This window comes from Hordeum vulgare, chromosome 2H (genome assembly GCF_904849725.1).
Source record: "Hordeum vulgare subsp. vulgare chromosome 2H, MorexV3_pseudomolecules_assembly, whole genome shotgun sequence".
NCBI lineage: Eukaryota > Viridiplantae > Streptophyta > Magnoliopsida > Poales > Poaceae > Hordeum > Hordeum vulgare.
Genome location: NC_058519.1, coordinates 66,517,884 through 66,545,480, shown reverse-complemented (window position 1 = coordinate 66,545,480; position 27,597 = coordinate 66,517,884). Strand labels below are relative to the sequence as shown.

At 42.3% G+C, this 27,597-nt stretch overlaps 1 pseudogene; it reads right to left on the bottom strand.

Annotated features, from left to right (window-relative positions):
* The window catches only part of LOC123425490, a 34,723-nt pseudogene extending 20,863 nt beyond the window's left edge, over nucleotides 1-13,860 (bottom strand).
* Nucleotides 13,861-27,597: the final 13,737 nt, after the last annotated feature.

The following is a 27,597-nucleotide window of genomic DNA, read 5'->3' as shown; positions in this document are numbered from 1 at the left end:
CCTCACGTCCCTCGATCCGTCCCGCGAACCGTCCCACAATCCGTCCCGCGATCCGTCCCACGATTCGCTTCGATCTAGTGCCGAACGGACGACACCTCCGCGTTCAGCACACGTACAGCTCGACGATGATCTCGGCCTTCTTGATCCAGCAAGAGAGACGGAGAGGTAGATGAGTTCTCCGGCAGCGTGACGGCGCTCAAAAGGTTGGTGGTGATCTAATCTCAGCAGGGCTCTGCCGAGCTCCGCAGAAACGCGATCTAGAGGAAAAATCGTGGAGGTATGTGGTCGGGCTGCCATGGCAAAAGTTGTCTCAAATCAGCCCTAATAGCTCCATATATATAGGAGGAGGGGAGGCTTGCCTTGAGGCTCAAGGAGCCCCAAGGGCTGCGCCACCATGGGGAGGAGGAGTCCTCCTCCAATCCTAGTCCAACTAGGATTGGAAGGTGGAGTCTTTCTCTTCTTTCCCACCTTTCCTTTTTTTTTTCTTTCTCTTCTTTTGTTTTTTATTTCTCTCTTGCGCAAGACAGCCTTGGGCTGACCCCACCTACTTGGTGCGCCACCCCCAAGGTCCTTGGGCCCTCCCGGGTGGGTGGCCCCCCTTCCCGGTGAAGATCCGGAACCCATTCGTCATTCCCGGTACATTACCGGTAATGCCCGAAAACCTTCCGATAACCAAATGAAGTCATCCTATATATCAATCTTCGTTCCGGACCATTCCGGAAACCCTCGTGACGTCCGTGATCTCATCCGGGACTCCGACCAACATTCAGTAACCAACCATATAACTCAAATACGCATAAAACAACGTCGGACCTTAAGTGTGCAGACCCTGCGGGCTCGAGAACTATGTAGACATGACCCGAGTGACTCCTCGGTCAATATCCAATAGCGGGACCTGGATGCCCATATTGGATCCTACATATTCTATGAAGATCTTATCGATTGAACCTCAATGCCAAGGATTCATATAATCCCGTCTGTCATTCCCTTTGTCCTTCGGTATGTTACTTGCCCGAGATTCGATCGTCAGTATCCGCATACCTATTTCAATCTCGTTTACCGGCAAGTCTCTTTACTCGTTCCGTAATGCAAGATCCCGCAACTTACACTAAGTCACATTGCTTGCAAGGCTTGTGTGTGATGTTGTATTACCGAGTGGGCCCCGAGATACCTCTCCGTCACACGGAGTGACAAATCCGAGTCTCGATCCATACTAACTCAACGAACACCATCGGAGATACCTGTAGAGCATCTTTATAGTCACCCAGTTACGTTGCGACGTTTGATACACACAAAGCATTCCTCCGGTGTCAGTGAGTTATATGATCTCATGGTCATAGGAACAAATACTTGACACGCAGAAAACAGTAGCAACAAAATGAGACGATCAACATGCTACGTCTATTAGTTTGGGTCTAGTCCATCACATGATTCTCCTAATGATGTGATCCCGTTATCAAGTGACAACATTTGCCTATGGTCAGGAAACCTTGACCATCTTTGATCAACGAGCTAGTCAACTAGAGGCTTACTAGGGACAGTGTTTGGTCTATGTATCCACACATGCACTGTGTTTCCAATCAATACAATTATAGCATGAATAATAAACGATTATCATGAACAAAGAAATATAATAATAACTAATTTATTATTGCCTCTAGGGCATATTTCCAACAATACTGCCTTAAATCAGGCTTGGAAGCGCGGATGGCCACCTCTCTGGTCTATCATGTTCCACTTACATCAAGGCTCCGATGAAATTCCACCATCCTTGCCACAGCCACAACCTGGAGTGAGTTGAGGAGAATTAAATACCAGGAGAAATAATATGAGAATATACGTCTTACTATACAACCCTATAGTTTCATATTTGCGAGTTTGAAACCATTTTTTCACTTATGAACTTGACCCATAGCACATATGTCATTATTTGTTGGATCAATCTGTTAAAAGGTTACATTTTGGTATGCTGCATCGCATGAATAATTTGAAGATGCAGGGCACACGGAGCACCTTTGCGTGCCATGGTGCTCAATAACTACAATTGGTGCTCCAATCCGTAACACCTCACTACGAGGCCGTAGAAACAATGCTTCTATTCCTCTACCTGGAACAAATCTCCCTAATTAAAATTCTATTTCAAAAATATTCAGATCTGAAAGAATATCATTCAAATATTCTGATCCGAAAGAATATCATTCTTGATTTGGGACAAGCTTTCACCATCCTGGGCACAACCACAAGCTGGAGTGAGTTGAGAAGATTCAAATACCAGGATAAATAATCTGAGACTATAAGTCTTACTATACAACCCTACAATTTCAGATTTGCGAGTTTGAAACCATTTTATCACTTATGAAGTTGACCCATAGCACATCTGTCATTATTTGTTGGATCAATCTCCTAAATAGTTACATTTTGGTATGCTGCATCACATGATTCTTTTGAAGATGCAGGGCACACGGAGCACCTTTGTGTGCCATGGTGCTCAATAACTGCATATGGTGCTCCAATCCGTAACACCTCAGTACCAGCCCGGAGAAACAATGGTTCTATTCCTCTACCTGGAACAAATCTCCTTAAATAAAATTCCGTTTCAGAAATATTCAGATCTGAAAGAATATCATTCAAATATTCTGATCCGAAAGAATATCATTCTTGATTTTGTTAGAAGGCAGGGTTCTTGAATCCAGGAAAATAATAGGTGGATGCCGGTTTCCACCAAGTTGAAGGCTAGGGTAGGGGGACACACCCATTGCCATGGCACTGATCGGGTCGCTAGAAAGTGCAAAGAATAAAGTTAGAACACCTGAATTTTGTGCACTGATCAAAAAAATTGTAAGTTGAGAAGAAATAGATATCAGGATAAGGTATATGAAAGAACCCATCAACAAAGAGCTAATTCATTAGTAATGTACGCGCAACACTTCCAACAGTTATATAATGGAGATCGGTGAGCTTCAACGTCATTATGCGGCAGTTTGGGATGGTACACACCATCAGGAATATGAAGCTACATGAGTGCAGCGCCCTATGGATCCATTTACCTCGCAGCAAATTATGGATCCCTTTACGTCATTATCCAAGGTAAAGGAATGTTGTTGCAAGGCTGCGAACGTAGGGAAGGCATCAGTGGGAGGCAAGCTTGTGGGAGAATACGGCATGGGGATGAATCAAATTAAAAAAATACTTTAAAAATTAAATATTTTTGACTGGATTTGCATTTTAAAAGCAATATGAATAGACCTGTTATTAGTTTACACTTGTATTCTGTGTATATTCAGTTGCACTCTACGATGGCCAATATCTTTCTGTTGACCGTTGTAGCGATTCCTGGTATGTCGGTAATGTATTTTTTTGCGGGTTTATAATCTGCAATGAAACACTCACCTGTAGTGTTGTGCCTGCAACAATGGGAAGCCCTGTTTCCTTAGCTGCAGAAACCTCATCTGGCCTTTTGAGAGTCCACCTTCCTCGTGTAACAACAAAGATATTGTGACATCCATTAGCTTACAGCCAAAAATAAGAGGATTTATTATGAAATAATCTTCTAGTATGAAGATGACAACAATGGAAATATGTTGTCATTACTGAAGTTCACTCACAAAATAGTTCAACATGGCGATTCAGCTGTGAGAACTTTTGCTCTAGGACCAACATCAACAACTAACAAGATCGAGAAGAAGCAAATAAACGATAGGAATTTGAAAGAGCTCGGGAGTTGGCTACCGTCGAGTGACCATGGTAGATCGATGGTACCTGAGCAAGGTGTTCGCTCTTGGTGTCCAGGGCGCTGGTGGCTTCGTCCAGGAGGAGCACCCGCGGGTTCATCAACAGAGCTCTCGCGATGGCGACCCGCTGCTTCTGCCCGCCGGATAACCTGATGCCGCGCTCTCCGACGATCGTCTTGTACTGGTCTGGGAAGCCGCATATGAAGTCATGCGCGTTCCCATTTTCTGCACCCGCAAGTTATTCAGGTCCTGTATTCCTGACTCCTGAGAGATATGCTTAAGAATAGTTCCAAAATTCAGTTACTCACAGCCGCGTTCTCAACGTCGGCGGAGCTCGCTTTGCCCTCCAATCCATAAGCAATGTTCTCTTCAATGGGGCACTTGAAGAGTGTAGGCTCCTGGCTAATTATGCTTACCTGAAATTATTTGGTTCAGAAAAAAATTGAACATCTGAGGGTGGAAAAAATAATTCTGAAGCCAGAGATACAGTTATAGAAAAAGTTAAAAAAATATTATATAGAAAAGAGTTGGACGGCACTAATACCATTTGATGGAGATATTGATGTGAAATTTCTACGAGAGGCACTGCATTTAGCAAGATCCTTCCCTTTATAGGGTCATAGAACCTTTCAATCAAATATGCAATTGTAGTCTGCAGCAGAATGTAGAAACCCAGAATTTATGATTGAGAGTCGCAAGTGAGAAACGATTCATATTGTGTAACACCAAAACTTAGGAGCTTACATTTCCACCACCACTTGGCTCAACAAGTGCAACCTTTGAGCCTGAAGCTAGCTTCAATGTGATTCCCTGAAGTATTGATGACAGAGATATAAAATCTAATTGAGATCCGTCATGTATGCTTACTGAAAGTGTGCTTTAGTAAGTCATCCAAGTTATCCCAAACTCAATACAAATTCATAGGAAAGAGCAACAGAGATGAGCATGAAAGAGTATATTTACCTTAAGAATCAGATGAGAAGGACGAGAAGGATATGCAAACCAGACATCGTCTAACTCAACTTCCCCATCATTTTCACTAAAATGGAAAATAATGTAAGGTTACTACAGTACTACATAGGTAGAATCAACCAAGAAAGCTACACAATGAAACTCACGGTAAAATGGAAGGAAATGACAATAATAAAAGGTAGGTATATCATGCAACCTTTTCTAAAAAAAGGTATAGCATGCAACATAGGCATAATCAACCAAGAAAGCTGATGGGCAATGAAACTCACTTTTTTGGACATTTGTTCCCTGAATTTTTCATCGAGGAAATACGGTCAAGAAGTTGAAAAACTCTACGGCTTGAACCTGATGCCTTCATTACAGTTGTGTATAATCCTGACAAGGAAGAGACTCACGAGCCAACTGCATACTCAAGAGATGGATGAATTGTTCAGAAAGGTCAGCATACACATAATCATGACACTGAAAATGGAGGTTCCCCTTATAAACTTGATTGTTAGAACCGACTTGGAGATTTCCGGTTGCAGTATTGGTAGAATGCTGGGTTTAGTAAAAACAAAATTGATAACGCTGAATTTTCAGGATCTCTAAATCTTACCTGTAAGGCTGTATAAGATGAATGACATAAGAGAACCGGTTGTCATGTGACCATTGATGGTTAATCTAGCTCCATAAATAACAACAATAACAACCGTCAGGGTTGATGCAGCATTAAGCCCTCCGGAAAATAGGCCAACAACTTTCTACACACACAAAAGAAAACTTAGTCCGATCATTATGCAAAATTGTTCCATTTTTGTTACATGAGCATTACAGTACTCACCGCTTGCTTGAGACCGAGTTTCAGTGTCTCGTTTACTTTTCCACTATATCGTGAAATCTCATGATGCTCCTGAGCAAAGGCTCTTACTGTGCGGATGACACCAAAGGATTCCTAGAATGTAGTAGATGTAATTTTCAATGCACAAATACAACTAATCAAGGATTCTACCCTATGTTGAAATGAAAACTCAAAGTACATATTTTATTGTTACTTCTCTGTAAACCCTTAGAGTAATCAAAGAAATCTTTCACCAAAACTATCCTATGTTCGTTAACCGATCACCATCAGATAGTACAAACCTCAGCTATGGATGAAGCGACAGCTGCCGCCGCTTGTGTCTGATGTGAAAGCTCACGAAGAAAACGGCCGAATTTACGCACAACAACCGATATCACCGGAACGATTGCAAGTGACAACACTGTGGTGGAATGGTAAATGAGATATACTACTTGAGTCGTATGCTGAGAAAAGATCAAGAACATGTATCTTTTACTTACATGTTAGCTTCCATGAAGTTGAGAACATGAAGCCAAGACCAATAGCCGTGGTGGTCAGATTACGAAGCGCTTCTGAAAGGTTTATCGTAGTGGCATTCTTTATGATTTGGGTATCTTCAGAAAGCCTGCTCAAGAGCTCCCCTATTCTGGTCACATCAAAAAATGCTATGTCCTGTGGGGGCACAACACACGTGTGCAGACTTGATAATAAGAACAAGTATAAATGGAAGATACACATGCCCGAAGATAATAAGAAAAGATACAATTGCAAATTTGGACAGAGAATTAAGGCACTTGCCTGGTTTATGAGATGACTGAACAAGTCATGTCTCAGTCGAGCAACAACTCTCTAGCTAGCAGAGTGGAACACCCATGCCTGAAGAGCTATGCAAGCTGACCTGAAAGAAGATGTAATCCAGAGAGAAATGGTTTAGTAACTATATGTGCCAAATATTGTTGATCAAAAGGCTACAAACAAGTGCCTTGATTGGCAGACTTCTAAGAAAGTGGATGTTCTTTTCCATCAATCAGTTTACCTAAAGTCATTATCGGACAGATAGAAGTTCTACAAAACATCAGGTCGAGAAACAATAACAGCTGATTGCCACTTTGTGTGTATTGGTAAGCCATTGAGTTCATCGTGGCTACATGATACCATCCTGAAGGAATCTTTAGACACCAGGGGAAAAGTAATGGTGAAAAAGGATCTGAGAGTGAATGGTTACACTAACATTTTTGCAATCGGCGACATCATAGATATTCCTGTAAGTCTGCACTTAAATCTTAATGCTTGTTAAGCTTCTCGATTCTCCATTTGATAATCTTATTATCTTTTCTTCAGGTTAACAATTATCATTTCCCCACCATTGTTAATTAATGTTTCCAGTAACACAGAGCTGATGTGTACAAACTATCAATTATCAGGATGCTTACACGTTTTGAGCAAAAACGCGAGTGGAAGGGTGACTCGCCATGCATTGTTTAAGATCCATCGCATCCGCATCCGCATCGTGACTATTGTCCTGTTAAAAAATACTCTGTCTATTAGCACTAATCAGATATAGACATCAAATATCATGGAAATCAAATCTAGTTCCTAATTATTGGTTTATTTTTCTAGTGGCCTTCCTTCAGCTCTACTAAATCGCATTATTACAAAACAATCATGGACACAGATCTACGATTAAGAAAGTCATGACATGCACAAGCCGGATATAATGTTTTTTGGATGTACGTTCAGTTCAGAGTACACTACAGCATCACCTGCACATATTTTGTTGGGAGGGGGTATGAGTTTCTTTCTTGTTGGATGATATGAGGACATTGCAATTTGCAGGTAGCATACCTGGACAGAGGATGTTGCTGCTCCAGTAGGGTGTGCATAGATACGCAGGGAGGATTATATAGTACCAATGGGCACAACAACTTTACAAGCCATGATTATGAGTTTGAAGGAGGGCACATCAGTTTCTAGTGGGAAAAAGGCCATCATTGTGAACTTGAAGGAGGGAGCAGCAATTTCCATTAGCGGAGTAATCTGCCATTACCTCGCCCTTACCTACGCCAACTCGGTTTGGACTCGGCCGCACCGGCGCGTGCGACTGCTATCCCTCCCGCGAGGCCAGACTGGATCGATCTCGCGCCTATGCTGGAGTGGATCGACCTTCATTCCCCAACCGCATCGGCTGGACTGGATGGACGCATCGGCTGCATCTATGCACACCAACCGCACCATCGCATCTTGACTCGGCTGCATCCATGCCCACCGCCCGCGCCGTTGCCTTGTCTGGATCCCACCGACCGCGCCTTTGCCTCGTCTGGATCCCACCGACCGAGCCGTTGCCTCGTCTGGATCACACCGCCCGCGCCGTTGCCTCGTTTGGATCAATCGAGCCCTAAAGCGCGTACACAGATGGCCTATCATACCAGCCCATCCAAAGCCCAATCAACCACAGGCCTTCAAAAAAATCGCCAGAGTAGCAGCCCCTTAGGACATGCGGCCCAAGTCGCGGTAATCAAGTGCTGAAACAATCATCTGACGGCTGGAAATGATTAAAAGAAAAAACTGACGGTTGTTAGTGTTGGGAGCGTGGTGTTGGGAGCCTGAGAGAGCTCACTTTAGGTGCAATTTTATTGTCCTAAATTAACACTACTAGCAACCTTACAAGTACCAATCGAAGTCGCGAGACGGAGATTGGTTACAAGTGATGAACTAGGGTTTGGAGATGAGATGGTGCTGATGAAGATGTTGATGGTGATGAGTCCCCTCCGATGAGAGGAGTGTTGGTGATGATGATGGCGGTGATTTCCCCCTCCGGGAGGGAAGTTTCCCCGGCAGGATCGTCCTGCCGGAGCTCCAGATTGGTTCTGCTCAAGTTCCGCCTCGTGGCGGCGGCGAATCCTCGAAAAAGCCTCCTCCTGATTTTTTTTCCGAACAAAACCCTTCATATAGCAGAAGGGGGAGCCAAAGGGACAGCTGGGTGCCCACAAGCCCCCTAGGCGCAGCCAGGGGGGTGGTCACGCCTAGCAGGCTTGTGGCCACCTGCTGGCGCCCCTCTGGCACTTCTTCGGCCCAGTATTTTTTATAAATCCCGAAAAAATCCTCGTTGATTTTTACGGCGTTTGGAGTTGCACAGAATAGGTATCTCAACTTTGCTCCTTTTTCAGGCCAGAATTTCAGCTGCCGGCATTCTCCCTCTTCATGTAAACCTTGCAAAATAAGAGAGAAAAGGCATAAGTATTGTATCATGAAGTGAAATAACAGCCCAAAAAGCAATAAATATCAACATGAAAGCATGATGCAAAATGGACGTATCAACTCACCCAAGCTTAGACCTTGCTTGTCCTCAAGCGAAAGCCTAGCTCAATAATTATGTCCACATGTTTAGGGAGAGAGGTGAAAACAAGATACGAACATGCACGCATCATGATCATGATCAGAACAACAATACCAACATATAATCTCTCATGCTAAAGTGACAATTCCTTCACAAAGTAAAGTATGGATCAAGAACATTACCGAGAAGTAACAACCGATAGCCTGTAGTCATTGAAGCAATTGCAATTTATCACAACATCAGAAAGAGTTAAATAAGAGCTTGTAAAGCAAATCCACATACTCAATCGTCTTTTCATTCTCTACAATTGCTACAACTCACGTGGTACTCATGAGATCAAAGTTTCAGCTGGAGACAGAGAAAGATAGGGGCTTATAGTTTTGCCTCCCAACCATTTACCTCAAGGGTAATGTCAACAATAATAATTCATGAATGCTTACCTCCAAGTTGACATATGAATATAGATCTTTCCCTAGCATATGGTGTTAGCCAAGATAAAGGCGAAACAAGGAACTGGTGAAGATCACCATGACTCTTTCAAGGGCAAAAAGTAAAGGTACAAGATAGGCCCTTCGCAGAGGGAAGCAGAGGTTGTCATGCACTTTTGAGGTTTGGATGCGTGTCCTTTTAGTGCGGAGGAACGTCACTTTATATTTCCTCCTGTGATAAAGAACTTTATTATGCAGTCTGTCGCTTTTATGTCTTCCTCATCACAGGTTCGTACAAAGCTTGTTTTCCACACACTAATAGATCATACATATTAGGGAGCAATTTTTATTGCTTGCACCGATGACAACTTACTTGAGGGATCTTATTCAATCCATAGGTAGGTATGGTGGACTCTCATGGAAAAACTGGGTTGAAGGATTGTGGATGCACAAGTAGTATCTCTACTTGGTGCGGGAGTTTTGGCTAATATGAGGTGGAAGCAATCGTCACATGCTAAGGGATCTCTAATCATATAACATTGTTCGGAACCAAGCAAACACCATTCATTATGTTGTCTTCCTTGTCCAACATCTACTTCTAGGCATGCAATAGTTTAGTGAGTGTTCACAATCATAGATGGTGTCAAAGATGATGTATTTATATGTGAACCTCTCCTTCCTTATCACTTCCTATTAATTGCAACCATGACCAAGGTCTACGTTTGTCTACCCTCAACAAGTTTCAATCAACATTCTTTTTATATGTGAAGCCATCACTTCGCATAAGATCATTACATGATCTTTCATGCTTTTGTTCTTTTCTCACTCTTTTGATCATGGTAAGAGGCAAAGCCCTCAAGTAAGACACTCTTTATTATATGGTTCACGAGCTTGAATACATCGGGGGTGACACAAAATAGAACTCAAGACTAAAACACTAAGACTTTTAAACTACTAGAGAAAAATAAAACTGAAAAGGAACAAACTAAAACAAAGGTAAAGGCAAAAGATGTGATGGTGATACGATACCGGGGCAACTCCCCCAAGCTTGGAAAAAGCCAAGGGGATTGCCCATACCCATGCTCAGTTGTCTTCCTTTGGAGGTGATGGTGGTGGAGTTGTTGCAAGATGGGTTTGATCCTCCGTCTTCCAAGGCATAGGTGCTCCATCATGGAGAGATGAACGAGTCTCCGGAATCCTCAAATCTACAGCCAACCGTATTGATTTAAATCTATACTCATACTCAGAGTTTTGGTTCTGCAGGTCATAGATCTGGGCCTGGAGGTGATCAATCATGTCATAGAGCCTGGAGAGGTGCTTCCCAATGTCATTGGCATCGATCCTGTGCTTGCTGATGAACTCCGTGATCATCATGTGATTGGCGTTGAGTCCACGCTCCACCATCCCTTGGCACTTGAAGACCTGTTGCTCCATCGCTTCAAGCCTCGCCTCAATGCTTCCAATCTTCTTAGGCCCCTCAACATCACGGATGTGCAACATCCCCTCACGCATCTTGATAGATTGAGGGTGTTGCAGCACTGCCGTGAGGTAGGGATTGATGACCTTCTCGAAGATCTTGTCCTTCGGAGCTTTTGGGGACGTCATAGCAATCTAGATCTGCAACAAAACAGGCTCGAACCGAAAATAGAGGAAATCTGCGTGATACGGGGGTCAGACCTTTTGGGAGAATATATAATGATTTTTTCTAGACCAGAAGGAGTACACCACACGAAAATGGAGTCCGGGAGGCACACGAGGTGGCCACAAGCCCCCCAAGCGCGACCAGGGGTGGGCCCGCGCCTGGCAGGCTTGTCGCCTCCTCGCGCGCTTTCCGGACAACTTCCAATTTTTCTATTTTTTCAAATATTCCAAAACGGAGAAAAATTCCTACTGGAAAAGTTTTGGAGTCTGTTTTCTTACCGAATCACATACCTCTTCGTTTTCGATGTCTGAAACAGGCTGATAAATATCCATTAAGTATTCTTCCGGAGTTATGGTATTGATAATATTGCTTTCAACATTTATGGGAGTACCTGAGATATAATGCTTGATTCTCTGCCCATTTAAAACTCTCGGACAATTACCTTCCGTGTTGTTGATCTTGATAGCACCGGAACGATATACTTCCTCAATAATATAGGGACCTTCCCATTTAGAGAGAAGCTTGCGTGCAAAAAATCTTAAACGAGAATTATATAACAAGACATAATCACCTACATTGAACTCAAGCTTTTGTATCCTCTTATCATGCCACCTCTTAACCTTTTCTTTAAACAACTTGGCATTCTCATATGTCTGAGCTCTCCATTCATCAAGCGAGCTAATGTCAAATAACCTCTTCTCGCCAGCAAGTTTGAAATCAAAGTTGAGCTCTTTGATTTCCCAATAAGCTTTATGCTCTAGCTCAAGAGGTAAATGACATGCTTTACCGTACACCATTTTGTACGGAGACATGCCCATGGGATTCTTATAGGCAGTCCTATAAGCCCACAATGCATCATCGAGCTTTTTAGACCAATTCTTTCTAGACATATTGCCAGTCTTTTGCAGAATTAGTTTAATCTCTCTATTGCTTAGCTCTACTTGACCACTGGACTGAGGGTGATAGGGAGACGCAATTCTATGGTTGACATCGTACTTAGCAAGCATTTTACGGAAAGCACCATGAATGAAATGTGAACCACCATCGGTCATTAGATATCTAGGGACTCCAAATCTAGGGAAGATAACTTCTTTAAGCATCCTGATAGAAGTGTTGTGATCAACACTACTAGTGGGGATAGCTTCTATCCACTTAGTGACATAATCAACAACTACTAAGATGTGAGTATACCCGTTGGATTTTGGAAAAGGTCCCATATAATAAAAGCCCCAGACATCAAATGGTTCAATGACAAGTGAATAGTTTATAGGCATTTCCTGACGTTTACCGATATTACCTACTCTTTGACATTCATCACAAGGCAAGACAAACTTATGGGCACCCTTGAAGAGAGTGGGCCAAAAGAAACCTGATTGCAAGACCTTGTGTGCAGTTCTATCTCCCGCATGGTGTCCTCCGTAGGCCTCAAAGTGACACTTCTGTAGGATCTGTCCGTGTTCATGTTCAGGTACACAACGTCTAATAACACCTACTACTCCTTCCTTATAAAGGTGAGGATCATCCCAGAAGTAATGTCTCAAGTCAAAGAAGAATTTCTTCTTTTGCTGGTATGTGAAACTAGGTGGTATATATTTGGCAACGATATAGTTTGCATAATCAGCATACCACGGTGCACTACGTGAAGTATTGATGACATTCAATTGCTCATCATGAAAGCTATCATCAATAGGTTGTGGGTCATCAAGAACGTTCTCTAACCTAGACAAGTTATCTGCTATGGGGTTATCAGCACCCTTCCTGTCGACAAGTGCAAATCAAATTCTTGCAGCAAGAGAACCCATCTAATAAGTCTAGGTTTAGCGTCCTTCTTCCCCATGAGGTACTTAATAGCAGCGTGATCAGTGTGAATAGTGACTTTGGAATCAACTATGTAAGACCTGAACTTTTCACATGCAAACACGACTGCTAAAAATTCCTTCTTCGTAGTAGCATAGTTTCTTTGGGCACTGTCCATAGTTTTACTAGCATAGTGAATAACATTCAACTTCTTATCAACTCTTTGCCCTAGGACAGCACCAACAACATAATCACTAGCATCACACATGATTTCAAAAGGTAAGTTCCAATCAGGTGGTTGAACAATAGGTGCGGTTATCAAAGCCCTCTTAAGTATTTTGAAGACTTCCTCACAATCATCGTCAAAGAAAAAAGGAATATCCTTTTGCAAGAGATTGGTAAGAGGCCTAGAAATCTTAGAGAAGTCTTTAATGAACCTTCTATAGAAACCAACATGACCAAGGAAACTTCTTATACCTTTGATATCTGTGGGGTATGGCATTTTCTCGATCGCATCAACCTTAGCCTTATCGACTTCAATACCTCTTTCAGAAATTTTATGTCCTAAGACGATGCCTTCATTAACCATAAATTGGCACTTCTCCCAATTCAAGACAAGATTGGTGTCTTTACATATCTGCAATACTCGATCAAGGTTGCTGAGGCAATCATAAAAAGAACACTAGTAAACGGAGAAGTCATCGATGAAAACCTCGACAATCTTTTCACAGAAGTCAGAGAATATAGCCATCATACATCCTTGAAAGGTGGCAGGTGCATTACATAAGCCAAAAGGCATACGTCTATAAGAAAAGGTACCAAAGGGCAGGTGAAAGTGGTTTTCTCCTGATCAGATTGTGCAACTGGTATTTGGGAGAAACCAGAATAACCGTCTAGAAAGGAGAAGTGTGTGTGTTTAGACAGTCTTTCTAGCATTTGGTCGATAAAAGGCAAAGTTTAATGGTCTTTCCTAGTGGCTTTATTCAATTTCCTAAAATCGATCACCATCCTATGGCCAGTGATAATACTCTGTGGGATCAATTCATCCTTATCATTAGGGACAACGGTAATACCTCCCTTTTTAGGGACGCAATGCACCGGACTCACCCAATCACTATGAGCAACAGGATAGATAATACCCGCTTCCAGAAGCTTTAGTATTTCTTTTCTCACTACTTCTTTCATCTTAGGATTTAATCTCCGTTGATGATTAGCAACTGGTTTGGAATCAGGATCAGTTTTAATCTTGTGTTGGCATAGAGTGGGACTAATGCCCTTAAGATCATCAAGAGTAAATCCAATAGCTAGCAGCACGGTGCTTCCTCAGAGTTTTTAGTAACTTCTTTTCTTCATGCTCTGAGAGGCTAGGACCAATAATAACAGGATATATCTCTTTATCATCAAGATAAGCATACTTAAGAGTATCAGGCAACTGTTTAAGCTCGAACACAGGATCACCCTTTGGTGGGGGTGGATCCCCAATCAGTTCAACAGGCAAGTTATTCTTAAGGATAGGATATTGTTCTAAGAGAACTCTATCTATCTCATCGCTTTCATCCATATGCATATCATTTTCATGCTCAAGCAAGTATTGCTCTAAGGGATCAGTAGGAGGCACGGCAATAGAAGCTAAGGCAATAGTTTCATCCTTACTAGGCAACTCCTTTTCATGAGGTTGTCTACCAAACTTGGAGAAATTGAACTCATGTGACACACCTTCAAAGCCAACAGTGATAGTTTGCTTCTCACAGTCAATATGAGCATTGATGGTATTGAGAAAAGGTCTGCCAAATGTGATGGGACAAAATCTATCTTGTGCGGTAGGAAGAACGAGGAAATCAACAGGATACTTCGTTTTACCACATAAGACTTCAACATCCCTAACAATTCCCACAGGACAGATAGTATCTCTATTGGCAAGCTGAATAGTGACATCAATAGGCTCTGTCTCAACAGGTGCAATCTCGTCTTTGATTTCATCATATAAGGAATGAGGTATTGCACTAACACAAGCACCCACGTCACATAAACCATGATAACAATGATCTCCTATCTTAACAGAAACAAGTAGCGTGCCAACAACAGGCCCATGTTTGTCTCTAGTGTGAGGTTTAGCAATTCTAGCAGCATCTTCACAGAAGTGAATATTATGTCCCTCAACATTGTCGGAAAGGAGATCTTTGATAATAGCAATGCTAGGTTCAAATCTAATTTGCTCAGGGGGTGTAGGTGTTCTAATGTAGCCTCTACGTATCATAGTTGAAGCTTTAGAATGATCCTTTATCCTAACAGGGAAAGGTGGTTTCTTAATGTAAGCAATGGGAACAATAGGATCATTATAGGCAATGACTTTCTCTTCAACTGGATTAGGTTTAACTACATTGACTTCTAAAGGAGGATGATATTTAAACCACTTCTCTTTGGGCAGATCAATATGAGCAACAAATGATTCACACAATGAAGCTACTATCTCAAAGTCAAGTCCATACTTAGCGCTAAAATGACAAAAAGAATTTGTTTCAACAAAGGATTTAATGCAGTCAAACTTGAAGTTCATACCTGACTCCTTACCTTCTTCAAGCTCCCAATCTTCAGAGTTGCGTTTAATTCTCTCCAATAAATTCCATCTGAAGTCAATATCTCTCTTCATAAAAGAACCGGTACAAGAAGTGTCAAGCATGGTGCGGTCATCATGAGAAAGCCGAGCATAAAAGTTCTGAATGATAATTTCTCTCAAGAGCTCATGATTGGGGCATGAATATAACATTGATTTAAGCCTCCCCCAAGCTTGAGCGATGCTTTCTCTGTCACGAGACCAAACATTATAAATATAATCCGATCACGATGTACTAAATGCATAGGATAAAACTTTTGATGAAATTCCAATTTCAACCGATTGTAGTTCCATGATCCAGTATCATCACATAGCCTATACCATGTCAACACCTTATCCTTCAAAGATAAAGGAAAGACTTTCTTCTTGACCTCATCCTCGGGCAAACCTGCAAGCTTAAATAAACCACAAACTTCATCTACATAGATTAGATGCAAGTATGGATGTGATGTTCCATCTCCTGTAAAAGGAGTAGCCAATAGTTTCTCAAGCATACTCGAAGGAAATTCAAAGCAAATATTTTCAGTAGGTGCAGCAGGTTGAGGAGCAACTTTTTGCGCTTCCGTTCGAGTTGAAGATACCCCGAACAAGCCCCTCAAAGGATTAGTTTCCATTGTGACAAGTGACAATAAATTTCAGTACACTATATGAATGTTTCCTTACCAAGTTCCACTTACCAAAGGTGCTTCACTCCCCGGCAACGACGCCATAAAAGAGTCGTGATGACCCACAAGTATAGGGGATCTATCGTAGTCCTTTCGATAAGTAAGGGTGTCGAACCCAACGAGGAGCAAAAGGATCTGACAAGTGGTTTTCAGCAAGGTAATATCTGCAGGCACTGAAATTATCGGTAACAAGTGGTTGTGTGGTGAGATGATTCGTAGCAAGCAACAAAAGTAGTAACGGTGCAGCAAAGTGGCCCAATCCCTTTTGTAGCAAGGGACAAGCCTGGACAAAGTCTTATAGGAGGAAAAACGCTCTCGAGGACACACGGGAATTTCTGTCATGCTAGTTTTCATCATGTTCATATGATTTGCGTTCGTTACTTTGATAGTTTGATATGTGGGTGGACCAGCGCTTGGGTATGCTACTTCTCAAACAACAGCGCCAGAAATTGACACGTTGATGGAGACTTGCTTGCATTGTTTTTTTTTCCTTGAAGAGGAAAGGGTGATGCAGCACAGGAGCAGTAAGTATTTCCCTCAGTTTGAGAACAAGGGTATCAATCCAGTAGGAGAATCTCGTCATGTCCAAAGTACTTGCGCAAACACAAAAGAGCTTGCACCAATGCTTTAAAGGGGTTGTCAATCCCTTCAAGATTGTTTGCAAAGTGAGATCTGAAGGCGGAAAGTGCAACGAAGTGAAAAGTGTAAGGCTGAAAATATGGTGTGGAGTAGACCCGGGGGCCATAGTGTTCACTAGAGGCTTCTCTCAAAATAGCAAATATCAAGGTGGGTGAACAAATTACTGTCGAGCAATTGATAGAACCGCACAAAGTCATGACGATATCTAAGGCAATGATCATACATATAGGCATCACGTCCGAGACAAGTAGACCGATACTTTCTGCATCTACTACTATTACTCCACACATCGACCACTATCCAGCATGCATCTAGTGTATTGAGTTCATGACGAACAGAGTAACGCCTTAAGCCAGGTGACATGATGTAGAGGGATAGTCTCAAACCAATGATGAAAACCCCATCTTTTTACCCTTGATGGCAACAACATGATGCGTGCCTCGCTACCCCTTCCGTCACTGGGTGAGGTCACCGCATGATATGAACGCAAAACCAAGCACTTCTCCCATTGGAAGAAACATAGATCTAGTTGGCCAAACAAAACCCACAACTCGAAGAGAATTACAAGGATATGAAATCATGCATAAGAGTGATAAGAAGAAACTCAAATAAGATTCATAGATAATCTGATCATAAATCCACAATTCATTGGATCTCGACAAAGACGCTTCAAAAGAAGATTACATCGGATAGATATCCATGAAGATCATGGAGAACTTTGTATTGAAGATCCAAGAGAGAGAAGAAGCCATCTAGTTACTAGCTATGGACCCGTAGGTCTATGGTGAACTACTCACGCATCATCGGAGAGGTCATGGTGTTGATGAAGAAGCCCACCGTGTCCGAATCCCCCCTCCGACAGGGCACCAGAACGTGCCCCAGATGGGATCTTGCGGAGACAGAAGCTTGCGGCGGCGGAAAAGTACTTTCGATGATCTCGTGATTTTTTTGGGATTTTTAGGGAATATATGGGAGCACAACCTAGGGCAAAGGGGCCTCAGGGAGCCCACAAGCCTGGTGACCGCGGGCCCCTCCCTGGCCGCGACGTGTGGGCTTGTGGGGTCCCTCGTGGTCCCCTGCCTTGATTCTCCGGCTACCGAATCTTTTTCTGTTCCGAAAAAATCTTTTTGGCAGTTTCATTCCGTTTGGACTCCGTTCAAAATCCTCCTCTGAAAGGGGTCAAAAACATGGAAAAAACAGGAACTGGAACTTGGCACTGAGTTATTAAGTTACTCCCAAAAAATATATAAAAGGCGTTCAAAACATCCAAAGTTTGACAAGATAATAGCATGAAACCATCAAAAATTATAGATACGTTGGAGACGTATCAGGGTACTGCCCTTACTTGGACAAGCATCCCACTTATGATTAACCCCTCTCGCAAGCATCCCCAACTACGAAAGAAGAACTAAGAAAAAGTCTAACCATAGCATTAAACTAGTGGATCCAAATCAGCCCCTTATGAAGCAACGCATAAACTAGGGTTTAAGCTTCTGTCACTCTAGCAACCCATCATCTACTTACTACTTCCCAATGCCTTCCTCTAGGCCCAAATAATGGTGAAGTGTTGTGTAGTCGACGTTCACATAACACCACCAGAGGAAAAACAACATACAACACATCAAAATATCGAACGAATACCAAATTCACATGACTACTATTAGCATGACTTATCCCGTCTCCTCAGGAACAAAAGTAACTACTCACAAAGCATAATCATATTCATGACCAGAGAGGTAACGAGTAGCATCAAGGATCTGAACATAAACTCTTCCACCAAGTAATCCAACTAGCATCAACTACAAAGAGTAATTAACACTACTAGCAAGCTTTCAAGTACCAATCGGAGTCGCGAGACGAAGATTGGTTACAAGTGATGAACTAGGGTTTGGAGATGAGATGGTGGTGATGAAGATGTTGATGGTGATGAGTCCCCTCCGATGACAGGAGTGTTGGTGATGACGATGGCATCGATTTCCCCCTTCGGGAGGGAAGTTTACCGGTAGGATCGTCCTGCCGGAGCTCTAGATTAGTTCTGCTCAAGTTCCACCTCGTGGCGGCGGCGAATCCTCGAAAAAGCCTCCTCCTGATTTTTTTCCGGACGAAACCCTTCATATAGCAGAAGGGGGAGCTAGAGGGCCAGCTGGGTGCCCACAAGCCCCCTAGGCGCGACCAGGGGGGTGGCCGCGCCTAGCAGGCTTGTGGCCACCTGCTAGCTCCCCTCTGGCACTTCTTCGTCCCAGTATTTTTTATAAATCCCGAAAAAAATCCTCGTTGATTTTTACGGCGTTTGGAGTTGCGCAGAATAGGCATCTCAACTTTGCTCCTTTTTCAGTCCAGAATTCCAGCTGCCGGCATTCTCCCTCTTCATGTAAACCTTGCAAAATAAGAGAGAAAAGGCATAAGTATTGTACCGTGAAGTGAAATAACAACCCAAAAAGCAATAAATATCAACATGAAAGCATGATGCAAAATGGACGTATCAACCACAAATGCTCGAGGCAATCTCCACAACTTAATTGGAGACCCTGACGCTTGCCCGGAGCCCACAATGATTGAGCTCCGAGGCACCACCAAACTTCTAGTGGTACCAAGTACCCAAGGGTAATAAGCTTCTCAACTTCTCACTTCCACGTATCACCGTGGAGAAATGAAAGCAATGCAACTAATGTAATGGCAAGAATACACGAAGTGGTAAAGTCCCTCACACTCAAATCCCTCCACAACAACCAAATCTATGGATAAATATCAGAGGAAGAACAAGGAGCCCACAAAGAACTCAAAGATCAAGATCCAAGGGGTTCCCCTCACATAGAGGAGAAAGTGATTGGTGGAGATGTGGATCTAGATCTCCTCTATATTTTCCCTCAAGAACTAGCAAGAATCATTGGAGGGATTGAGAGTTAGCAAGATCTAAGAAGGTCAACAATGGGGGAAGAACACGAGCTCAACGGATAAATAAGGTCCAATGGGAAAGAATACCTCCTTTATATAGTGGGGGAACGAATCCAACCGTTACCCCCATTCACAGCCCGACTGGAGCGGTACTACCGCTCCCAGAATGTCCGAGGGAGTGGTAACTACCGCTCCGGGGGCGGTACTACCGCTTCAGGAGCGGTACTACCACTGGCACCATGAGTGGTACTACCGCTGGACACTGAAACTACTCTAACTTTTGCATACGAACTCCGAATTGAGCAAACTCAAGCTTGTTGAATTCACAACGACAAGAGCTATACAATAGAGACATAAAATCTTAAGAACATGCAGTTAGAAAATGCCAATGATATAGAGAAGTGAGACCTCTATGAATGAATAACCGACAAAAATTCCCAACATCGAAAACATCATAGAAGATGCATATGGAGTCCTTTTTCAATGAACTCGAGCTTGTCATGAAGATGACCATAAGCTCTAAAACTCACAAAGAGAAACACCAAACAAGAACCAAGAAATATGATGCAAGGATGCAAATGGTTTGAGCTCTCAACGAATGATACGATCAAGCTACTCACTTGAGAGCCCCCCTTGACAGTACGACAATCTATCCTAAAATAGAAAACCTATCAAGGGCAAACCTATACCTTGCACCTAGTCCTCTTGAGCTAGATGATGATGATCTTGGCTTCCTCAAGATGGACCACCTTTCTTGATTGACTTGGTTTGACGAAGACTAGTTTATTGCTCCCCATACTCACTATGGGTGAGCCACTCTTCAACACATCTTCACAAGTCCATTGCCACCACAATGGACGGCATGCTTCGAGCATGATATCTTCGTGATTCTCCACTTGAACTTATACACCGCAACCTTGATGACAATCACCACTTGATGTCATTCTTCATAGGTTGAATGAGATCTTCCTCTTGATGTAGACCCATGGAGACACAACTAACCCCACATAGAACTCTCACAAGGACCATGGGTTAGTACATAAAAGCGTTATGGACAATGCTTACCACACCATGGGATCACTTGATCCCTCTCGGTACATCTTGTACACTTTGTGTGTTGATCATCTTGATTTACTCTTTGCGTAGTCTTTATCAACCTTGTGTCTTTATGACCAATCTTTGGATAATACCTTGAATACCACCTTGGTCGTCATATAAACTCCTTGACACCAACATATGGACTTCAAGAAGTGCGTATGGACAAATCCTTCGAATATAACTTAACGCAACCATTAGTCCATAGGGATTGTCATCAATTACCAAAACCACATATGGAGAAATATGCTCCAACAATCTCCCCCCTTTTGGTAATTTATGACAATAAGTACAAGAGAGTTTATATAAGGAAATAAGCATAACCAAGCGCACACATACAAAGCTATAGTGCATGCGTACAAGATGTAAATGCTTAAACAATAAAAGCAAAACCCTCTATGCATCACCAAACTAAACTCTCTAAACTTCTCCCCCGTTGGCATCGATTGCCTAAATGGACAAAAAGTTTAGAAAGCCAATATAGTAGGTGGTCTCCAAAAAGTGTGCACTTCTCAAGAATAGTGCAAAGAAATACACAAACACAATGATAAACGTTGGAGGAAAACGAACTATATCGAGGACCCAAAGATTGCAAGAAGGATCGTATGTCACAAATACATACAAACGAGAAAAGCACACAATCAGAACATACCAATAGGAACAAGCAATCATATGGTCCTTCAAACCACATGAATAAAAGATATTATGATAAGGACAATAGTGTGTTTTATCAAAACTAGAGAAGCTCCCCATGATTTGTGCACTAATAAGATTTTTTTTTGTATTTGATACAAGTGCACAAAATAGGATCTTTGCTCCCCCAAAATTAAGAAAAGCACACAACAAGTGCAAGAAAATAGTTGAGACAATAAGTATATCACTTGCACAAAACAGATGGTTGAGCAACATGTAAAAGAGGCAACTTAAGAGTATGCTCAACCAAAATGATGTGTGTGAGTCATGGCAAGGCACTTGAGAAGACTAAGGTGAGGATGAGCATTACTCATCAAATTAGTCTTGAAGGAATAAGAACAAAGTGCAAGACATATCCTTCCCACACACACACCACTAGCAAATAGGTTCACAAGCTTACTAATAAACAAATTGAGAACCAACGCTTGTGACAACCCATGGTGAAGAATGGAAATAATAACCTTGTCAAGAGAAGGGATACCAACCAAAATGTCAACACCCTTGTCAAGACAGGTATGCGGAAAAATAATCCGCACTCAAGACAAATCCTTTCACGAAGCCACCAAAAACTGAAAAAGGAAATGCAACTAGAGATGTAAAATATTCTAGGTAGAGGAAAATCATGATGATATATATCCACAAACAAAGATGTACACACCAAATGGTTACAAGAAGGAACAAGCAAGATATCCAAAAGGAAGTCATAGATATGCCAATAAGATCTTTGCTTGAAAGCATAGGACATGGCCTAATATTTTCTTATTGTACAATTTGAACTTCCAACTTATGAAAATCAAAGACATCCCAACTAGAAATAAGACATCATCGTTCGGATGCTTTGAGGAAGGAAACAAGTACCACAAGAACGAATCAAGAAATTCATGCCACGATGCAATCTACGAAAGGTTGAATGCAAGAAATGTATGCATAAAGTAGATACTTGTTACCGAGATAGCACTGGATTGATGTAGTAGATAGTTGTTCATTGATCATCCTAACTTGGCTCCAATAAGCACATGGTGTTAACACCTTCCTTGTAGGTGAGACGAGCATCCAATGCCTCTCCAATTGTTCCTAGAGCAACAAAACAAACAAAATGGTGCCCCAACTCATTAGGACCAAAGAGTTAGAAAACCAACAATACATAGGAAAAAACTCCACATAAAAATGTGCATATAGATATGAAATTGAATTTCATGCACACTTTAGTCAGTTTATGACAAGGTGGAGTTTCCCCTATATATCGGGTCAAGGAAAGAAAGCATGGAAAAGAAACTATATGTATATAATAAATATGCATGCTCAAGGCATTCAAAAATCAAATCAACACGTACTTGATAAGACACCAATATACAAGGTATCAAGTGAAAATAAAATACCAAACGAAAAATTATCACTTGAAGGATACCAATTAAAAGACACATCAAAGAATGATATCCATTGACACATGCGAGACAAAAGGAAACATGATACCAATTGAAGGAAAACAAACACAAGGTATCTAGTTTCCAAAAGAGCTAGGTTCCAAACAAACCAAACCCTCTACAAATTTTCATGATGGCACAAAGCATCATAAAGAGCAAGACTTGCCTCCCATCAACACACGCTTGATGGGGATCAAAAGATTTTACGATAGACGTATAAAGAGCGTTTTCCAAAGAAAATAGGATAGCTCCCCCAAGGGATGTGCATTATATGGAATTTCCATTTGAATACAAAATGCACAAGATGGTATCATTACTTTCTCTGTATCTCTAGAAACACAAGACATGTTCAAAACAATCCACAAGAGGCAAGGAAGACAAACGATACATAAAATCCAATGTAAAGATGATTAGCAATTTCTACCACATGAAGGGAATACCAATTGTCAAAGGACAAGAAGTATTTGGAAACAATTTCCATTGGTAGATTGAAAAAATATCCAACATCATCTTTACTCCAATATGCAAGCAAATGACACTTGTAGAGCTAACATGCCACCTAGGAACTAGATAATTTACTATATCAACACTAAGTGGCAATACCTCAAATATACACATTTTCTAGGCTTGTAATATGCACATAGCATAGTACTCCCCCATAATGTGATAACCTAACATTATTAACAAGTGGCAAATGAAACCCAACAAGAGATAATTAGGACCATTTAGAATCTGAATTTCTCATGAGTAGGACATACCAACCAGAGACTAGATAAACTTGTAATATCAATACTAAGTGGTATTACTCATGTATACACATTTATAGGATTGTGAGGTGCGCAGAGCACATCACTCCCCCACAATGGGATAATCCATTAATCTCTCAAAAGAGCCAACAAAGATACAAACAAGATGCAAAGAGGCTCAATACAAGACTCACATGTGCATGATGTGCAAACCGATATACACATACTTGATTACTCAAGATAAGCAAGTTGGAAGCACAACATATACAAACATATGCATGGTACAAAACCACATTATGCAAAGGGGAAAGTAACTAACATTGTAACCAATTTACGTACAAGTTGCCGTAAGGAGGAACATTGGATATAAGATAGAAACTCGATAATCCAAATGACTTGACTTGAGATAATATGAATTATGAAGGTCCCTTAATTCTTCAAGATGAAACCAAGTCGCCAATGTCCTCCACGATCACCTATTGATCAAGTTTGAGCTTGTTGGTTGATGACCCACAAGTATAGGGGATCTATCGTAGTCCTTTCGATAAGTAAGAGTCTCGAACCCAACGAGGAGCAGAAGGATCTGACAAGTGGTTTTCAACAAGGTAATATCTGCAAGCACTGAAATTATCGGTAACAAGTAGTTGTGTGGTGAGATGATTCATAGCAAGTAGCAATTAATAAAAGTAACAACGGTGCAGCAAAGTGGCCCAATCCCTTTTGTACCAAGGGACAAGCCTGGACAAAGTCTTATAGGAGGTAAGACGCTCCCGAGGACACATGGGAATTTCTGTCAAGCTAGTTTTCATCATGTTCATATGATTCACGTTCGTTACTTTGGTAGTTCGATATGTGGGTGGACCGGCGCTTGGGTACTGTCCTTACTTGGACAAGCACCCCACTTATGATTAACCCCTCTCGCAAGCATCCGCAACTACGAAAGAAGAATTAAGACAAAGTCTAACCATAACATTAAACTACTGGATCCAAATCAGCCCCTTACAAAGCAACGCATAAACTAGGGTTTAAGCTTCTGTCACTCTAGCAACCCATCATCTACTTACTACTTCCCAATGCCTTCCTCTAGGCCCAAGTAATGGTGAAGTGTTATGTAGTCGACGTTCACATAACACCACTAGAGGAAAAACAACATACAACACATCAAAATATCGAACGAATACCAAATTCACATGACTACTTATAGCATGACTTATCCCATGTCCTCAGGAACAAAAGTAACTACTCACAAAGCATAATCATATTCTTGACCAGAGAGGTAATGAGTAGCATCAAAGATCTGAACATAAACTCTTCCACAAAGTAAACCAACTAGCATCAACTACAAAGAGTAATCAACACTACTAGCAACCTTACAAGTACCAATCGGAGTCGCGAGACAGAGATTGGTTACAAGAGATGAACTCGGGTTTGGAGATGAGATGGTGCTGATGCAGATGTTGATGGTGATGAGTCCCCTCCGATGAGAGGATTGTTGGTGATGACGATGGCGACGATTTCCCCCTCCGGGAGGGAAGTTTCCCCGGCAGGATCGTCCTTCCCGAACTCTAGATTGGTTTTGCTCAAGTTCCGCCTCGTGGCGGCGGCGAGTCCTCCGAAAAGCCTCCTCCTGATTTTTTCCAGGCCAAAACCCTTCTTGTAGAAAAAGGGGGAGCCAGAGGGCCAAGTGGGAGCCCACAAGCCCCCTAGGCGCGGCTAGGGTGGAGGTCGCGCCTAGCAGGCTTGTGGCCTCCTGCTGGCGCCCCTCTGGCACTTCTTCGGCCTAGTATTTTTTATAAATCCCCAAAAAATCCACGTTGTTTTTCACGGCTTATGGAGTTGCATGGAATAGGCATCTCAAACTTGCTCCTTTTTTAGGCCAGAATTCCAGCTGCCGGCATTCTCCCTCTTCATGTAAACCTTGCAAAATAAGAGAGAAAAGGCATAAGTATTGTACCGTGAAGTGTAATAACAGCCCAAAAAGCGATAAATATCAACATGAAAGCATCATGAAAAATGGACGTATCATTGGTCCCCAACCACGTTGGGTCCTAAGAGGTTAGTCACAATAGGCTTGGCTACCCAAATGGTTCGACACCATTTTGAGTACCGACAAACTTGGCAAATGCATTGCCAACCTTATCCTTCCCAAGAGAATAGATATCAACAATAACGATGTGGTTGGATAAATTACCTCTCGTGCAAGAAGAAGCGAAGTGACCCTTCTCACGACATAAATAGCAACAACTACCCTTTACTTTCTTCCCAATTGATTTCTCAACTCGAGGAATGTTGGCTTGGGTCTTGTTGGGAAGAGGCCTTTGTTCAACTTGAAGTTGAGTATGTGATTGAACTTGTGGCTGCTTCCCTTGTTGCTTGTGACATTGGGGCTTCTTCTTTAATGGCCAAGATCTAACATGGTGCCCTTCAATTTTGAACTTGAAGCAAACAATCTTGGCAGAATTCTTGACTTGTTCTTGGCCCTTCTTCTTGAAGGTTTTGGACTTGTTCTTCTTGTTAGAGTTGAACCCAAGTCCACCTTTGTCAATTGGGGATTTTTGCCCACACAATACATTGTAGAGTGTGGACATACCTTCCTGACTCTTTTCCAAATCTTTCTTCAATGAAGTGACTTGGTGATACCTCCCAAACGTATCTATAATTTCTGCTTGTTCCATGATCTTTTGGGTGACATGGTAACATGTTTTGCTACACTTTTATATCATTTTACCCATATTTGGACTAACCTACTAACTCAGTGCACCTAGTGCCAGTTTCTGCCCGCTGATGTATTTTTTGCACGGGCTTTTACCCAATTTTCCGAAGCCCGAAAAAACCCAGAAAAAATATTAAAAAATCAGCGAAACAGAAGCTTTGGGATCACTGAAGGAGGGCCAGAGGGGGGCCACGGGCCTCCCACGTGGCCTGCTGGTGCGGCCTGGCCCTAGGCCATGCCAGGAGGTCGCCTAGGTGGGCCCCACCTCCTCCGGTGCCCTCCTTTGGCCTATATTTAGTGTTCCATGAGGAAACCTCATAGACTTTCTGGAATCGCGAATTTCTCCATCGTTCCGCCACCGCAGCGCTTCCGAGATCGGGAGCGTCTTGAGACCTCTTCCCAGCACCCTGTCGGAGGGAGGATTGACCTCCGGGAGCTTCTCCACCACCATGGACGCCTTCCGGATGTGCCGTGAGTAGTTTCCCTTGGACCATGAGTCCATGAACAGTAGCTATGTGATGTATTCTTGATACGTCTCCAACGTATCTATAATCTTTGATGGTTTCATGCTATTATCTTGTCAAACTTTGGATGCTTTGAATGCCTTCTATATATTTTTTGGGACTAACTTGTTAACTCAGTGCCAAGTGCCAGTTCCTGTTTTTTCCATGTTTTTGACCCTTGTCAGGGGAGGATCTTAAACGGAGTCCAAACGGAATGAAACTTCCAAAAAGATTTTTTCTGAAACATAAGACGATCCGGGAACTTGAGAACCAAGGCGGGGGGCCACCAGGGACCCCACAAGCCCCCTAGCCGCGGCCAGGGGGCGCGCCTCCCAGGCTTGTGGGCTCCCTGGGCCTCCTCTGGCCTAGGTCTTTCGCCTATATATTCCCCAAAATTCTAGAAAATATCAGGAGATCATCGAAAGTACTTTTCCGCCTCCGCAAGCTTCTTTCTCCGCAAGATCCCATCTGGGGCACGTTCTCGTGCCCTGTCGGAGGGGGATTCGGATACGAGGGCTTCTTCGTCAACACCATGACCTCTCCGATGATGCGTGAGTAGTTCACCATAGACCTACGGGTCCATAGCTAGTAGCTAGATGGCTTCTTCTCTCTCTTGGATCTTCAATACAAAGTTCTCCATGATCTTCATGGAGATCTATCCAATGTAATCTTCTTTTGCGGTGTGTTTGTCGAGATCCGATGAATTGTGGATTTATGATCAGATTATCTATGAATCTTATTTGAGTTTCTTCTGATCTCTTATATGCATGATTTCATATACTTGTAATTCTCTTCGAGTTGTGGGTTTTGTTTGGCCAACTTGATCTATGATTCTTGCAATGGGATAAGTGCTTGGTTTTGGGTTCATACCCTGTGGTGACCT